Source organism: Mustelus asterias, chromosome 17 (genome assembly GCF_964213995.1).
Source record: "Mustelus asterias chromosome 17, sMusAst1.hap1.1, whole genome shotgun sequence".
Lineage (NCBI taxonomy): Eukaryota > Metazoa > Chordata > Chondrichthyes > Carcharhiniformes > Triakidae > Mustelus > Mustelus asterias.
Window position 1 is genome coordinate 39,668,374 of NC_135817.1, and position 18,379 is coordinate 39,686,752.

Genomic DNA, 18,379 nt, shown 5'->3' on the forward strand with positions numbered 1-18,379 from the left:
ACTATGCTACTGCCTCCCCTGAAAGCATAGAGGGAAGCTCTGGGCTTATCTCATAGATGCCCTCCAAACCATACATCATTGTGACTTGGAACTATATTGCTATTCCTCACCATTGTTGCATCAAAAACCTGGAACTCCCTCCCCAGGGGCGGCACGGTAGCACAGTGGTTAGCACTGCTGCTTCACAGCTCCAGGGACCTGGGTTCGATTCTCGGCTTGGGTCACTGTCTGTGTGGAGTTTGCACATTCTCCTCGTGTCTGCGTGGGTTTCCTCCGGGTGCTCCGGTTTCCTCCCACAGTCCAAAGATGTGCGGGTTAGGTTGATTGGCCAGGTTAAAAATTGCCCCTTAGGGTCCTGAGATGCGTAGGTTAGAGGGATTAGCGGGTAAATATGTGGGGGTAGGGCCTGGGTGGGATTGTGGTCGGTGCAGACTCGATGGGCCGAATGGCCTCCTTCTGCACTGTAGGGTTTCTATGATTTCTATGATGCAGCCTGGCAGTGATAGCGGGAGAGTAAGAAGGTTGAGGAGTGCTGAAAGGCTGGGGTAGGTATTTGTCGGGCCAATGTATCCAAGAGGGTTGAAAGGAGACATCACAACAGGAGAGAAGGTTCCAGGAGGGGTAAATCGAAAACAAGTGAAAAATAAAGGAGAACGGGAACAGTTAAAATGATGACCTGAGGTCCGAAACGGTAGCCTAAACACATATATGAATGGACAGTTACATAGTTACAAGTTACACAGGCCTGGTTACCGAACCGAGCAATTATTAGCATTCATGTATTGTGGTAGCAAACAGGGAATAGATAGAAGACGATGAGAGAGCTGCTTAATTTATTCTGTAGATGCAGCAGCAAATCGTACCTCTGTTACTTCACAACACATCAATCCAACCAAGTATAATGTCATGACTCTAAAATTAATCTGTCAAAAATTCTCCCACTATTAACTTGACGCGTATGCCCCCTTTACCCTACAACAGTGTTAATGACAGTCCAACTGCAGTAACATTAGGGTAAACTAAATAATGCAATGCTGTTGCCTCCAGAGGTGCTGACACCTACCAAAAGAGGTGGGCTCAAGTGCCAGTACTGCTCCCAATGGTAATATAAACATCTCTGCTTGAGGCAGAGGCTGGTATTTTCTCCTTGCTGCTATAGAAACACTTTTGTTCTCACTGATCTGTATGCTGTGTGCATAAACAGCCATGAATTACAACTCTTAAACAATCATGTACAAATTGTCCACACCAGTTGCACCTCTGCTATTACAGTGCAGTGCATTCAATTCTGTAATACTTTTCAATGCTGAATAATTAAGAAGTCACAAACTTAAATCTTTCAAAACAATTGCCAATTAATGTTACTGAGTGGTGACGGCAACAGAGTAAATGACTCAGCTACAGTTCTTTATATCCTAAATAAACAATACCACCAGCCAAGGTATTCCATGCCAGCCAGGACCTCGGCCAACACAGAGTCAACCCTGTGACCCCAACTGAGACTTTCCTGCATCAAAGTTGTTACTATACTGGGTGTAAGCTCCCTGTTTTTTTTACTGGGCTGTTATGCCAGACTTCGGGTGGAATCTTGTAGCAAACCTCTGAGAAAGAAGCCAGCTGCTAAGTTGCCTGAAGAATATAAAATTGTTGCTACAGTTATTGGGAGGTGTGTAGGATTCACACTCTTAAAGCCCTTGCTCGGGTCCAATGATGATTTAACTCCTGGGACAGGATTTCTGTCTCCAAATGGAAGCGCAAATCAGGTGGCAAAATGTTGAGCTTCATTTTTTATTGCAGGAGAAAAAATTTTCAATATGCCTTCCAAACCCCACACCATCTTTCTGTAGCCTCTTAGCATATTGGGAAGGCCTTGGTGCAAACCACACAAATAGCTCTTCAGAGGTCAGAGTCTCTCTCTACTGTGAGAGTCACAGGAAAGTGATATTCCCTCCCACACACAACTTTTGGATGCTGGTGTGGCCTGGGTTTTGGAAACCTTAACAAATGTGCCTCACAAGGCTGTGTTCTCAGCCCCCTCCTATACTCCTTATACACCTATGACTGTGTGGCCAAATTCACCTCCAACTCGATTTTCAAGTTTGTTGATGACACCACCGTAGTGGGTCGAATCTCAAACAATGACGAGACAGAGTACAGGAATGAGATAGAGAATCTGGTGAACTGGTGCAGCGACAATAATCTCTCCCTCAATGTCAACAAAACTAAGGAGATTGTCATCGACTTCAGGAAGCGTAAAGGAGAACATGCCCCTGTCTACATCAATGGGGACAAAGTAGAAAGGGTCAAGAGCTTCATTTTTTTAGTGTCCAGATCACCAACAACGTTTCCTGGTCCCCCCATGCCGACATTATAGTTAAGAAAGCCCACCAACGCCTCTACTTTCTCAAAAGACTAAATAAATTTGGCATGTCAGCTAAGACTCTCACCAACCTTTACAGATGCACCACAGAAAGCAGTCTTTCTGGTTGTATCACAATTTGATATGGCTCTTGCTCTGCCCAAGACCGTAAGAAACTACAAAAGGTTGTGGATGTAGCCCAATCCATCACGCAAACCAGCCTCCCTTCCATTGACTCTGTCTACACTTCTCGCTGCCTCAGAAAAGCAGCCAGCATAATTAAGGACCCCACGCATCCCGGACACTCTCTCTTCGACCTTCTTCCGTCGGGAAAAAGATACAAAAGTCTGAGGTCACGTACCAACTAACTCAAGAACAGCTTCTTCCCTGCTGCTGTCAGACTTTTGAATGGGCTTACCTTGCATCAAGTTGATCTTCTCTGCACCCTAGCTATGATTGTAACACTACATTCTGCACTCTCTCGTTTCCTTCTCAATGAACGGTATGCTTCATCTGTATAGCTTGCAAGAAACAATACTTTTCACTTTATGCTAATACATGTGGCAATAATAAATCAAATCAAATCAAAATCAAAATCTTTGTAGAGTTTGTGACTACTGGGGCAATCCTGCTGAGGAGTTAGAACATTCAAGGTAAATGTAAAATGTTTTGACACCTTCAAATGTTACTGTCTGATGCCGTATTGTAATGTAAATGTGTTTTTAACACAATGAATCATGTTTAGAATCAATCTGGCAAAGCTAAATTGACCCTTACATTAACTAGCATTGTGCAATTTTTGTCTTGTAATACGGCAATTTTCCATTGTCAAAAATGACATAATGAATTAAAAAGTAAGAAAAATGTTCTTTCAGCACTTGATGTCATGTTTCGTGCTGTGATTTAAATTAACCAACAGCTCTTAACACTAAAATAAACCTACTTTAGAAAGTTGAAACAGACCCCTGCACCTGATCCTCTCCATTCATTAACAGGCAATCTGCTTTGGAATGGAAATCTGTCAATTTTAGCTGGAAACTTGTTATGACAGAAATAGAATGTGGGATGAATTTTACCGTCCCGCCCACCATGGGAACCAGAGCGGGCGAGGGCGGACTATGGAAAGGTCTATTGACCTCAGGTGGGATTTTCCGGTTTCAGGGTGAGCGAGGCTGGAAAAGCGCACCCATTATGAATGTTTGGCTGTGTTTCAAAAGCTATATGTCTTCAGCTCAGTAGGTGGTCTACTGATCCAAGAGAATTTAAAACTTTAACGAGGCTGTAATAACAGAAGGCGCATTTAACGTATTTTCTTGTTCATTTACAAACCTAATGGGCACTTAAAGGAAATACATTTTTTTGCACTCGAGCAGTTTTTTTTCCAGTATCAGTGATAGTGGGGGAGATTTTCCATTCCCATATTCGGCGGGTGGAAATGGCAGAAGAAGGGAGAGTCTCAAAATGGCTTTCATGCCTGTGGGATTTCCCCACTTGATTATCCCTGTGCCTAACCAATGATATAATGAGTTCCCACCATGAAAGATCAGGAACCCTATGAACGTGCACTTAGTGGGCAAGTCCACTGTATTGTTTCACTCCCAGAGGGATTTCTCCTTCCCCTCCCCACCAGTGTGACGTCATGTTAGCAGGGTTAAAATAGTGAACTGACAAACAGAACCCACCGGGGGCATACAACTCCCAGGGAGGAAAATGTACTGGGCAATACCCTGGCAATGCCAAGGGATATTGCTGGGTTGTAGGTGTGAATTCTGTTGGGGAGATTCGGGTTTGTGGGTTGGTTTCTCTTGGGGAAGGGGAGGAGTGGCTTCACTGTGGGTGGACTTGTGTCTGATGGGGGGCCTTGTCCATGGGGGTGGGTTACCACATCCATGAGGGTAGATTCCCTCCTGAGTTGACACTTAGTCAAAAAATGAGAGAATCCCACCTGAAACCGGAAAATACTGCCTGAGGCCAATGGGCCTTTCTATGTTCTGCCCCTCGCCCGCTCCAATTCCGGTGGTGGGCGAGGGTAAAATTCCGCTAAAATTCCAGCCAGTGTATTTAAACTCAGGGTTTTGTTAAATTGTTAGAGGCTTAATTGCTTTCAAATTATTTTGAAACATTTCCCATTGCTATTGCAAGGTGCCTGTTGACTATGTATAGTGCATACTGGGTGACTTGCTTTGGAAGATACATGGAGGCATAGAGGTGGCTTGAGATGGCATGTGGTGGGGGGCATGGGCAATATCAGTGGCATGGAGTAGCATTGGTGATTTGAGAGAATCGGGGTGGTATGGAGGGGATGGGGGGCATCAAGGTGGTGTGGACAATCTGAGAGGACATGGGGGTGGTTTGGGGATGAGGGGGCATTGATATGCCATGGACGATATGAGGGTGGGGGAGTGAGAGGTGAGATTTAGAAGGCCTTTAAATGATTTTGGGAGCTGAACTGGTGTGTCACAGAATCGAGGCAGACCTTCAAACAGGCCTGCTCCATGAAAAACTGCTTACACATTCCACTGAGGCTCCCAAAATGCATTGTGAACCCGACCTCTGTGTGTATAGACACAAAGTGGAGATGTCGGCGTTGGACTGGGGTAAACACAGTAAGAAGTTTAACAACACCAGGTTAAAGTCCAACAGGTTTATTTGGTAGCAAAAGCCACACAGTGTGTTGGACTTTAACCTGGTGTTGTTAAACTTCTTACTGTGTATAGACACAAAGCCAGGGCAAAGTCACAAATTGGTTCAGTGGGCATTTCAGAAGGTGCGAAAGTGCACAGGTAAAGTTTTCCATTTGAACATTAGGCATAATGTTTATGGCACCAGCTTAGTTCAGTAAATGAAGCGATAATTTCTGAGTCAGTAGGTTGTGGGTTGCTTTAGCAGATTATCTGTACTGACACTTCAGTGCAATATAAAAGCAGCACCGCATCCTGAAACATCCTTGAAACATCATACCTCCACACATACCTCAAGCAGGCATTAAGCCCTTTGCATTTTCAAGTAGGGGGTAAACATTGGCTTGAGATATTTTTTAAAGATTGATTTACCTTGAGATAACCTGTACTATCATCGACTACACTCATGGAAACCAGTCCTAAAGAGTTAAACAAAAAATGCTCAGCAGGTCTAGCGGCATCTGTGAAGAGAGAAAGAGTGAATGTTTCAGGTCTGTGACCTTTATCACAATTGGGAAAACATAGAAATTGCTTTGAGAATTTGAAAGGGGCAAGGGGAAAAAGAACAAAAGGGAAAGTCTGCAATACGGCAGAGGGCAGGGGAAATGAAATGAAAAAGTATTTCACGATGCAAGGCGATGGGACAAGTAATGAAAGAAAAGATGTATCTGTGATGTGATGGGTGGGATCCTGAATAGTTGCTGCTCAATGCACAAAAGCTCAAGTGAAATAAGGGACAAACATGTGAGAGAAAAAAAACAAAGAAAAATAAATGAAATAATAGTCTGCTTTTAAAGAGGATGTAATTTGGGTTCCATCAAATTACATTCCCATGATGGGTAAAGCTAGAACAAGCAAGTCCAAAGCTCCTTAAATGACAAAAGAGATGGAAAACAAGTTGAATCGTATGACAGATGTCAGGTGGTGAATGCAATTGAGAACATGGCTAAGTTTAGAATGTTCAGAGGGGAAATGAGAAAACAAATGAGAATCTAAGAGAGAGAATGAAAAAAAGACTGGCAGCTAACAGGAAGGGGAATTCAAAAGTCCTCTAGAGGCATATGGAAAAGATGGTAAAAGGAGTAGATGGGCCAATAAGGGATTTTAAGGGGAGGAGGTAGTTAAGTCATTGAGCTCAAATGAATAAAGAGGAGCTTTCTAAAATTCATTCATGGGATGTAGCGTCTCGTTGGCTGGGCCAGCATTTGTTGTCCATCCCTAATTTCCTGAACTGAATGGCTTGCGAGGCTATTTCAGAGGACATTTAAGCAACAACCACATTGCTGTGGATTTGGAGTTATATGTAGCCCAGACCAACTAAGGGTGGCAAATCTCCTTCCCTAAGGAACATTAGTGAACCAGATGGGTTTTGACGACAATTGACAATGGTTTAATGGTCATAGAATCATAGAATCATAGAATCCCTACAGTGCAGAAGGAGGCCATTTGGCGCATCGAGCCTGCACCGACCACAATCCCACCCTAGCCCTATCCCCATATTTACCCTCTCACTCCTCCTGACACTAAGGGGTAATTTAGAATGGCCAGTCAACCTAACCTGCACATCTTTGGAGTGTGGGAGGAAACCGGAGCACCCGGAGGAAACCCACGCTAACACGGGGAGAACATGCAAACTCCACACAGACAGTGACCCGAGGCCGGAATTGAACCCGGGTCCCTAGAGCTGTGAGACAGCAGTGCTAACCACTGTGCCACCGTGCTGCCCGCACGGTGGCACAGTGGACTTTTAGTTCCAGATTTTTACTGAATGTGGTGGGATTTAAACCCATATCCTCAGAGAATTACCCTGGGTCTCTGCATTATTGGTCTGGTAGTGACCAGATAGTGAATGGTTTTTTTCTCAGACTGGAGGAAGGTAGATAGTGGGTTTCCCCAGGGATTAGAGTTAGTATCCCTACTTTCCCTTTCTTTATTGTGGGACATGGGCATTGCTAGTCAGCCAGCATTTATTGCTCATCCGTAGTTGCCCGTGGAGGGCAGTTGACACTCAACTACATTGCTGTAGCTCTGTCGTCACATGTAGGCCAGTCCAGGTAAGGACAGCAGATTTCCTTCTCTAAAGGACATTAGTGAACCTGACGGGCTTTTCCAACAATCGGCAATGGTTTCATGGTAATTAGTAGATTCTTAATTCTGTATATTTTTTAATTGAGTCTGCCATGGCATTGTTTGAACCCTGATCTCCATTATCTGAAGAGGAAAGATTTGCAGGACTATGGAGAAAAGGCAGGCTAGTGGGACTAGGTGAGTTGCTCTGGCAGAGAGCTAGAATAGACTTGATGAGTCAAATGGCTTCATTTTGTGCTTTATTTATTCCATGATCCTATGATTCTATTTGGGGTAGAGGTTATGATCTAATGCTGTTGAACTCAACTTTGAGTCCAGAATGCTGTAAAGAGTCCATTCAAAAGATGAAGTGCTGTTCCTCAAGCCTGTAGGCTGTAACACGACACAATGAATCTAAGATCGACCTATCCTCTTTTATAATGCAACTACATCAATTGTTAGCCTTCCGGCATCCATCTGGCTGAAATCCCACCCTTTCAAAACTAGTTTGTAGCCAATTCTAACTCATTATTAAGAAAAGGTTGGTCCCATCCCTCAGGAGATAGTGGGAATCAGGATGAAAAAAATGGGTAAGTGAATGTTTGTAAGGGTAGTGGGCTGGAGTCTCCGAACTCACCCACAGCTGGGATTCTCCAGTCCTGCTGCTATGAATGGAGATTGGGCTGAATGCCAAATTCTCCATTCTCGCTGGCAGCGGTAGTGGGGCATGCGAGACTGGAAAATTCCGGCCAGTATTTCAAAGAAGTTAGATGAAACTAGAGAGGTTTTTTTTAAAGGGTTAAACAAATAACAAATAAAAATAGAACTCAGAGAGAATGAGAAGGAATGGGAAAAAAACATCACGTCACAGTGAAAGCAAATTTTTGTTTTTTTTGTTTTGATTTTAATCAAATTCAATTTTGAAGTCAATGCATATCGTCAATGGCTGATACTGCTGTAAAAAAGCTGCAACAGACATTTAAGAAGCTTTATTAGTGTATTTAATGGTTTTCTCAAATCATGGTACAGAAATGGTAAAATAAGCACAGTGCGAATTCCAAAACAATAGAATTGCTTCTGACAATGGGAAACAGTGTGTTCCGAGCCCTGCCAAAGTAAAGGTTAATACTGACTACACAAAGAAAATTTAATGCAGTACTGATACTCTTCCATTAGATGTGACGAGTGGCTCTATAAATATGTGAAGGATACTGGGTGTCTCTCAATGAATTACAGCACAGCAATCAAATGAGAAGTTCAGATAAATCATAAGAGCAAAACGCAAGCAGTTCATAATTCTGATATAAGCTCCTTGATTAGATTACAGTTTATACTACCCTGAGAGGTTTGCCATTATTTCTAATGTGCAATGGAAAGTGAATTTTTAATATAAAATGGATTTCTGTTTGTTTTCCATTGACAGTTAATTTCTTTGTGTTATAAATGTAAAAGAGGAAGGCATGATGTAAAACCTCATGTAATGAGTTTGTGGTATTATTCTGGTATTTTGAACAGAAAAATCAACACAGATGACTATCTGATAAAGTACTTAAAATTCATATCCATGGCGCAAAATAAACGTAACATTCAATCATCTGAACAGGCCAATCCACAGTCATTGACATGAATGGAAATAGTTCTGTAATATGAAAATGAACTTCAGCAGAACTTTATTGTTTGTGAGTTGATAGGAATGGACAACAGGTTGCTGTATAAGCTCAACTGATCAGTTGAAAATTGCTAACTATAAATTTTAAAAGAGAATGCTGGGATTCATTTCAGAATTTCACAAAAATAGAGTACAAAAGCAAAAATGTAATGTTATTACATCTTTCACATGCACCCTATTTATGCTACATCTTACACCTCTAGCAAGTGTAAATGAGCCACATTACAACCTCGACTGATTATCTGAAATTGGTTGTTAGATGTAATGATTGGCACACTCAGGGTTATTCAGCTGCCCAATCGTGGAATCACATCTGACAGTGGACATTGTATTTTGGGTTTTGCAAGCGTGGGATAATTGAATACAGTCTGTGCTCTGCCTATTATGAACAGCTGGAGAAACATATTGTTTGTTTCGATCAGCTAATCATTGGTATGTGTGGCCTATATACCTGGTATTGCCAAAGTTTTTGGGTGGAATTTTCCCATCCACTTGCTGTGGAAATCAGAGCGGGTGGGGTATAAAATTCATAGGACCATGCAGACACGGGGAGAAACACCCAAGGACGAATCAAACACAGGTCCCATAGTGCAAACCACTGTGCCACCGTGCCGCCCATCATATTATGCTCCATCTGCCAATTTTCTCCCCATTCATTTAACCTATCTATATGCCTTTGCAGATATTCTCCTCATAGTTTGCTTTCCTACGTATATTTATATCTTATAAACTTAGCTGTAATACAATTGGTCCCTTCATCCAAATCATTAATACCAATCATAAATAGTTGAGATCCTAGTACTGATCCCTGCATCACTCCATTAGCTAGTCAATCTGAAAATGATCTATTTATCCTGTTAGTTTGCCAGTCGCCTATCCATGCTAATATATTGTTGCCCATATCATGAGCTCTTATATTTGCAATAACCTCTTGTGTAGCACCTTATCGAATGGCTTTAGGAAATCCAAATACATGGCTTCTGCTGCTTCTCCTTTAACGAACATACTTGTTCCATCCTCAAAGAGCTTTAAGAAATTTGTCAAACACAATTCCCCTTTGACAAAACCATGTTGATTCTGCCTGTTGGTAAACAAAAATATCTAAATGCATTTGAAATCATAGGGCTGAATTTTCTGGTGGTTGTTGGAATCCTGCATATGTCCTCGTGCTGCTAACCGGCCTCCTTATTGGCTGCCTCTGGGTTCCTTGTCCAATTATGAATGGTAGACGGGTTCCCAAGGTGGAGATCCAATCAGAGGGCTCAAAGTGTAGGCCAGCCAGCAGCCCCACAGTAAAAGTTAAGTGCTGCTGATGCAATAGGGGAACTCTTTTTTTACTTTGATGCAGTTAGGGGAGTGCAGGGTGCCTCAAGATGGAACATTACAGAGAAGTGAAAAATAAAGAATGTACACAGCTGTCAGGCCATCATTGTGGAGGGGGATTTATTTTACAGGAAAGCTTGTGGCATTGCCCCTCTGATTTCTATGGCCCTGTTTTGGGGGAAGTCAGAGGAAGCACCCATCTGACATCGGGAAGATCCTAGAGACTTCACTAATTTTCCCTGAAGTGAGCATTTACTTGTACTAATTGGCTATCCACAACTGCCTAGCAATTAGCCAATGTTGGTTTGACTCCACCTTCTAACCCAGCTTCATAAGGCCTGGAATAATCAGCGCATATTGCAGATTTGTTGAATGGTTTGTACAGAAAAACGCAGTAAAACCCAGATTATTTTATATATGAATATTTGCAATAACAGAAGACACAACATTGGCAGATGACCATGACAGTAGGTCCTCAGGGGGCAATGAGAAGCTCTGCTTGAATGACAGAACAGGTTGAAAATCTTCTGCTAGTCTCACACTGTCAGGAAAAGTGAGAAGCAAGTCTAGGTCTGTGTAGCAGAATGACAAAAAGAAAATTGCTGCAAAATGTCATCTCTGGGACAGATAACACGAGTTTAGGTTCTTAACTTCTCTTTGTCTCAGTCACTTCTGGCAAACATTTCCACTTTATAATTTTGTAGGAAGCTTGGATCTGCACTTGCCCTCATTGTAATATCTGTAAATAACATCAGCCAGGACTGGATGACCTGTGGGAAGGCCAAAAAGCATGTCTGAATTAGAGAAGACTGAGTTTCCTGGATCATTAGTATACATGGCTTCTGTCTCATTCCCATGCCAAAAAAGCTAACTTTCCCCACTATCCAATGATTTACATTGGAATGTAGGGAATTTCTGAGTCACCATCCGCTCTAGGAGTCAAAACAGCCTCATAGCGCCAGAGACCTGGGTTCAATTCCGGTCTCGGGTGTCTGTGTGGCGTTTGCACATTCTCCCTGTATCTGCGTGGGTTTTCTCCGGGTGCTCCAGGTTTCGTCCCACAGTCCAAAGATGTGTGGGGTTAGATTGATTGGCCATGCTAAATTTCCCCTTAACGCCGGGAGACTAGAGTAAATAAATGCGGTTACGGGGATAGGGCCTGGTTGGGGTTGATATTCTTGAAGGCTCGATGGGCCGAGAGGCCTCTTTCTGCACTGTAGGGATTCTATGATTCAAATGTTGTCTGCCATAGGAACCTGGAGGTGTGCCTGGAGAAGCTGCCACCATGTTTCTGTGACCATGACAAAGAAGAGGGTGGATAAGAAGCACTCATATTGAGTAACTATTTGAATGCACAGCCCATTTTTTGCCTGGCCGCAAAATAAAAATGCATCCCATTTGTTCATTGGATGGACGGAGGTAGGCCTTTATCAGAATTATTGTGGACGAAGCCTTGGAAGTATCTGGGAGGCACTATCCAAACAGTTTAGAGAAGCAGTGGACCCCACTGCTATGTGATTAGTTCTACAAGTTCAACATGTCAAACTGACGCCCCTCAGCTTGAAATTCTTTCAGTACTTTGGTATAGGACCTTGTCATTTTTAAAACTTATGACTTGCAGATTTTAAAGGAACCTGTGAGAGTGTTCTGAATATGTTTTTGCACTGCTTCAGCTGTGAAGTAATCGAGCATTGAATAGTAACCTAAACCAACATGTAGTACAGTTCATAAAGCTCAGAAAATGACCGTTTTGATTTCATATGTAGCCACTGATATCAATTACTTTCTTTAACTGTGAATAGCCTTGCATCTCCAATTAACACCGTACACAAATTTTCCACCACAGATTACACAGAAAGGTAATCAGAAAGCTCAAGGCAAATAAAGCATCTTCCAAATTGTACAGTCGAAATAATTGAATGCTTTAAGATAAATAAAAAGTTCATTTTCCAAATAATATTTTACTCCAATGGATTATTTGATGTAGGAAATTTGATAGCTGATGATTTTTATTATTAAGCAAATTGTCCATTAAAAATAAGTTCATACAATTTATTATTAAAAGTAAAGACCGATTAAGAAATTGTTAAAAAGGTAAAGTGAAAAAATTGCATAAGGCCCAAAAATGGGAGCAGAGGCCACAATGCTTAATTAATCTTCATCCATTCCTTCTGCTGCAGTGCTGCCTGCTAATTTAAATGATAGTAGCACACTGATGAATAGATGCTAATTTGAATGATAGTAGCATGCTGATGAATAGATGCCTCAGCAGGGACCCAGGTTAATGCAAAGTTAGCACCACTTAAAACTAAGCTGCACCTCTTAAGGGGGAGGTGCACTCTTACTGCAGCAGAAGGACTCAGGAGAGTGTCCATGTAGAAAGAACTCAGCATAATCACTCAATGGGACAGCTGACGTTCTCTGTTTACAATGTGCAGGGACATGGGGAAAAAGCAGGAGAACAGCAGCAGGTCATAATGTTCATTTGGAGAATGGGCATGATGGGCCAAATGGCCTTCTTCTGCACCGTAACCATTTTGTGATCCAAGGTTCATGGATACAGCACTGGATGCTTTAATGCAGGGGGTGGACAGAAGCAGGGTGAACGTTTATCCATGGGGACCAGAAGTCCCCCAGACAGACAGTGCAAAGCCAGACACTGAGAGTAGTTGGGTGCTGTGGTCAATCTCAGCAGTGTGACCTTGAGGGTCACTGGATGCAGCACCAATATCAATTCAATGAACTCACATGAATAGTCAAGATCAGTGAATGCATCTTCAAGTGCAATATGCCACCCAATTCCAGCACTAGCCTCAGACACTGCTCAATTCACTATCCCTGCTTCACTCATCTATCAATATCTCTATCAAGTATGGCTCATACTTCACATTCATAGCCATATCTCACCCTCAAACAGCACTGTTGCAAATCTCTCATCTGACACCGTTGTCGTAGCGTCTCTTGTACACAGTCAGCAATTTAACCATGACAGACATATAATCCAAGCACATTGGACTATACTCACTGACACTCCATCGTCTGTCTTGCAGGAGCTGGTGATATATACCCGAGGATTGGAGCGCCTATCAGGTGGGGTTAGGTACCATTATTTATTCTCATCCCAATGGAGGAGACAATGTTGCCCATCTCTCAGCTGAAAATTTTAACATCATTTCTGTTTCAAGTCTACTCAATTACAATTAGACATCAAAACTACTAATATGGAATTAATTTGATATTAAATTTGGTACCACACTGAAACCTTTATCCAGTACACTCAAACCTATATCAGTACAATGAAACCTGGGGGAGAGGGAAAGGAAGGAGGGGAAAGTTTTGGGGGAAAAGAAAAGGAATGGGAAGTAGGGACATGGAAGGAGAGGAGGGGAGGAGAAAATGAAGGAAGGGGAAAGGAGGGACAGGGAAGGAGGGAAAGGGAAGAGTAGAGAGGGGGAAAGAAGAAGGAGGGAGCAATGAAAGAAAGGGGAGAAAGAGATGATTCCGGAGGAGAATAAGGGGTGTGGTGGGAGGGAGGGGGAGAGGGGAGTGAAGGAAAGAGGGTAGGTGGGGTATGGGGCATGTGTGACCCGACACATTGCATAAATAATAAGCTGGGACCTCGGAGAATTTTGGCTGGATATGGTCACATTTTGTTGTGACCGCTGCAGGACAGCAATTGAGGACAATGGTGTCAGTATGTTCACTATCATTTGACATTGAAATTATGGTGCTGAGTGAAAATGAAATAAAATTGATAGCCAGATCACTGCTTCTGGGTGGAAGTGATATCAAATGATGGCAAAATAATTGCAATTGAGTGCAGTTCACATCAAATGAAAGCTGGTAAAAGCAAATTATGTCAAATGATATAAAAATCATCAGGTAGTGTCATTGGGGTGATTACAACCCAGGCCTGAGCAGTGGTGATGAAACCATTGAAGGTGATAATCTGAATCTGTTCTGATGAATTCTCCTCTTCCCTTTTAGCCTATAATCTCTCCTGACAAGCCGGTCAATGGCACCCAGCATCTTGGAATGCATACCCATCAATGCTCTCCTGCATGCAGTACCATTGAAGACTCATCTGAGTTCCCTGCAGTAGAACTCAGGGAGCTGGAAAACAAACCATCCTTTGTTCTGGCATGGCTGTGCACTCGGTGACTCACTATATGCTGATCCCAGCTCTATACTAGCCTCCAAGGTAATGCAGTGCCAGTATCCGAGCTTGAGTGTCAGATTTAGGTGATGGGGGTCACTTGATCAGTACTGTGCTATTGCTGTCTCTTCCTCTTTGGGCTACTGTAGTGGACGTTCTTGGGTATCTAAAAACGTAAAATCAGAAGGAACAGCTAGTGGGAAATGGAGTGCTGTGGGAAGTAAGTAGTCTGTGGTCACACCATCAGCAGTTTGCTCAGGTCAGATCTCAGGATAAGATGATGAGCTCTAAGAGTTGAGGAAGAGCTTCTTTGGCGAGCTGCTCCAGTTTGGAGAGCTGGTGGAAGCCCTACATCGCCCCCTTTAGGGAAAATCCACTCTATTACGTACCAGCAATGAGCCTGCCTTGGAATCAAGGACCCTGGGGGCTGGCAGCCAGGAAGAGGTTGAAAGCTGTCTCTTTCAGTGAAGCAGCAGCTGCCAGCAGCAATGCATCAGAGGCGCAAGATCAACGAGGGACCTAGGCAATAGGTGAGTACAGGATAGGTTTAATGGGGTAAGGGTCACAGGAGAAGGCTTGGCATTTAGGTGGCTCTCATTGGCCTCCACTTTCCAATGGTGGGTATCTCAATTAGGAATTGAGGACTTAACAATGAGGGAACCCCAAGAAAATGAACACAATTGGAAGCTGCAAGCAAATCCATACGTTATGCTTTTCAGGCCTCTTGCATGGTAAGTCCTCCACCCGCCATGGGTTGAATACTGTAGGATGAGGCTCTTAAGTACGTAATAATTGCTTACTTAAGGACATCAATTGGCCACAAGGTAGGAAAGTCATCCACAAGCCTGTTCATCCCGAAGTTCATCAGGACAGAAGCTGGATCCCCACCCGACATCTTCTTGCCCAATTAAATTTCCTACCTCCAAACTCAACTCAGGGGAGGGCATTAAATTCCACCCAACATGTACCGTAGCAAAAACAAAAAATGCTGGAAAATCTCAGCAGGTCTGACTGCATCTGTCGAGAGAGAATAGAGCCAACCTTTCAAGTCTGGATGACCCTTCGTCAGCTCTGACAAAGGGTCAGCCAGACTCGAAACATTGACTCAATTCTCTCTCCGCATGTACTGTCGCCCTGTTTTTCCAAAGTGAGCTAATGGTTCAGGCTTTTGTCCAAACCCATTGGCATAATCGCACACACATTCCATCTTCCCTGAACCAGTGCAATCTGTCAGTAAACTTACTGGTTATTTTCCCGTTTGGTGGAGGAATACTCAATGATGTATCTAAAAGTGGTAACTTGGTGAAGTTCTAGTAATATAGATAAAAAAATAAGCATTTTTAACCTGACTTAAAATCACTGAAAATGACTTCAAAAACCAATACTGTAACCAGTCACTAATTTTTATTGGTGTACATTATTAAATTTCATAGTAAATTAAATAAATAATATGTAAAAACTTTTTAACATGCCTAAGAAAATGAGCATGATTGGAGCTGCACAATCAATAGAATCTCAGCATCGTCATTATTACAACATGGCCAATTGTGTGGGAAGGCTGACTTTGTTTAAATTATTTTTAAAGCAGCCTTGAAGGTAGTGAAAACTCCATTTACACATATTGTAACCTACATTTGAAAAGCAAAAAAAAAGACTTCCATTCATATGGTGCTTTACATGGCCACATGACACAAAGCACTTTCCATTCATTTAAGTACTTTTGAAGCATAGTTACTGCTGTAATGTTGGCAATGCAGCAGCCAATTTGTGTTCAGCAAATTTCCACAAACCATTATGTGATAATGCACAGACAATCTGTGAAGTTGACTGAGGGTTAAACATTGGCCAGGACAATAGTGATATTGACTATAGACCATCGGGTCCGTGATATGCATCTGAGCCAGATGGGGCCCAGAAACATGGCACCTCTGACAGTGCAGTATTCCCTATGCACAGCACTGCAGGATTTTTGTGCTCAAAAAATCTGAAGTGGAACTTGAACCTGGGGGCTCGGAGGCAAGAGAGTTACCAGCTAAGGCACAGCTGACACTTCAGTAATGCTTTGCACTGGTTTGGCTGATTCCAACTATTTTACTCTGATAATACTGCGGCAAATGAATGTAAAAACTATCCCATCACCTCAAACTTCTATTATTATATTTCGATCGTGAGGTATGCAATGAATGCTAACCTTTATGTCCCCAATGATTTGGATACCATCTCCTTCCTTGAACATAAATTAAATTTCTAGGTTTTTGAGGGCCATGAAGTCGCATCCATAGTACAAAGGAGTGAAAAGACCAGAAATCATTCAAAAGAAAATATCGACCATTTTCCAGCAAAATCATTGATCTCAACAGTCCTATGACACATGCAATAAATGGTTCTACATTTGGACTGCTGGGCTTAAATTCCCACAGAATTATCCGTATGCACACTAAGGGGGCAATTTTACCAGTTTGATTCTCAGTGCTGAATCTGGGCGTAATTCAGATCCAACTTGGAAACCTATTCTCCGGCGCCCCCATACGCACTCAGCCTGAAAAAAAAATTGTGAGTCTGAATTGCGCTGTGGGCGGGGCTTATCGCGCCTGAAAAGCTGCTACTCCGATCGGAGCCTTCAACTGCGCATGCGCAGTGAAAACAAAATTGAAAAACGCTCCCCTGTCACATCGTCCCGGGCCACAAAAAGCGGATATAGTGGCATGGGAGTGAAAAGCGGGAGCGTGGCCCCCACAGACATCGCCCTACCCCCACAACATAATTGTCCCTCTTATGCACTCCCTCCGCTACCCAGACCGATTGCGACCCCCTGCCCCCTTTCCTCCCCACCGATCACCTGCAGAGTGACAGCGGACCCGCACTGCCCCACCCCATCACCCCCTCCCCCACCAGAGAATGATCGGGCCTCCATCCTCCCCCACCCCCCCCCCCCCCAACCAGAGAACCATCTGACCTCCTCTCCTTCTCCACCAGAGAATGATTGAGCCTCCCTCCCCCTCGCCCCCCCCAACCAGCGAGCGATCTGGCTTCCTCCTCCTCCACCCCCCCCAACCAGAGAACGATCGGGTCTCCCTTCTCCTCCCCCCCCCCCCCCCCCACCACCAGGGATACATCTGAACTGCCTCCTCACCCCCCCCCCCCCACCCCCCCCGCCCCCCCCACCTGCCGCCGCCACCAGAGAATGATCTGGCCCACCTCCCTCCCCCACCCCCCACCACCGATCTGAGTTAGAGAGCCGCTGGAAGTTCTGAACTTACCTCTTAGAAGCTGGAACGCCCAAAACAGACCTTTGCCGAGCATGGAAGACGTGCCGAATCTGGACGGGCGAACACGATGGTAAAGGGGGAAATGCAGATAAGATTGGGCGTCCAGCTCATTAAGTCAATTTAAATGCATGCAAATGCATTTAATTTGACATCACGCCCGTTTTGGGCGCAGTTCCGATCGTGGCCATTTTTGGGGCTTGGTAAAGGGGGAATCTGCGGGATGTGGGTGCAGATCGGGCTATTCGCCTCATACCCAACTTTACCAAGTTTTTGTGCCCGTAAACGGGCGCAACGCAATGGTAAAATCGGGCCCTAAGTGTCATTTTATGATTTCTCCCCCTTGCGAGGAGCCTCACACACTGGGAATGCAATGTTACTAAATAACCTCTATTTACAGCTGCTAAGTCTGAATATTGCAACAGTCAGCTAAACAATCCAATAGGTCACTGGTTCAAACACTCCAAATTTAGTGCTATCACAAGGATAAATGAGACACTTTGATCTATCCGAATAAATGCAATCCAAAGCAGTTTGGGAGTAGACAATAACTAGTGAAAAGTCACAGCAAAATATCAAGCTTATATCAGAGAGCTGATGACGGCCTTTAACAAAGACATTTGGTTATGTTTTTTATGGGTGGAATTCTCCCAGCCGGCCCAAGATGGGTTTGGTGGCGGGTGGGCACTGCAAATCTGACGAGTGCCAAGAAGTCGGAAACTTGCTGGTGTAAAATCACATTGCAATTCTCCCAATGGCGAGTTAACGGTGGATTGTTCTTCCTGCTAACAGGAGACTTGAACACAATTTGCAATCATTTGCATCTCATGAATGCTTATTAAAGCAGCTGCTCACCGG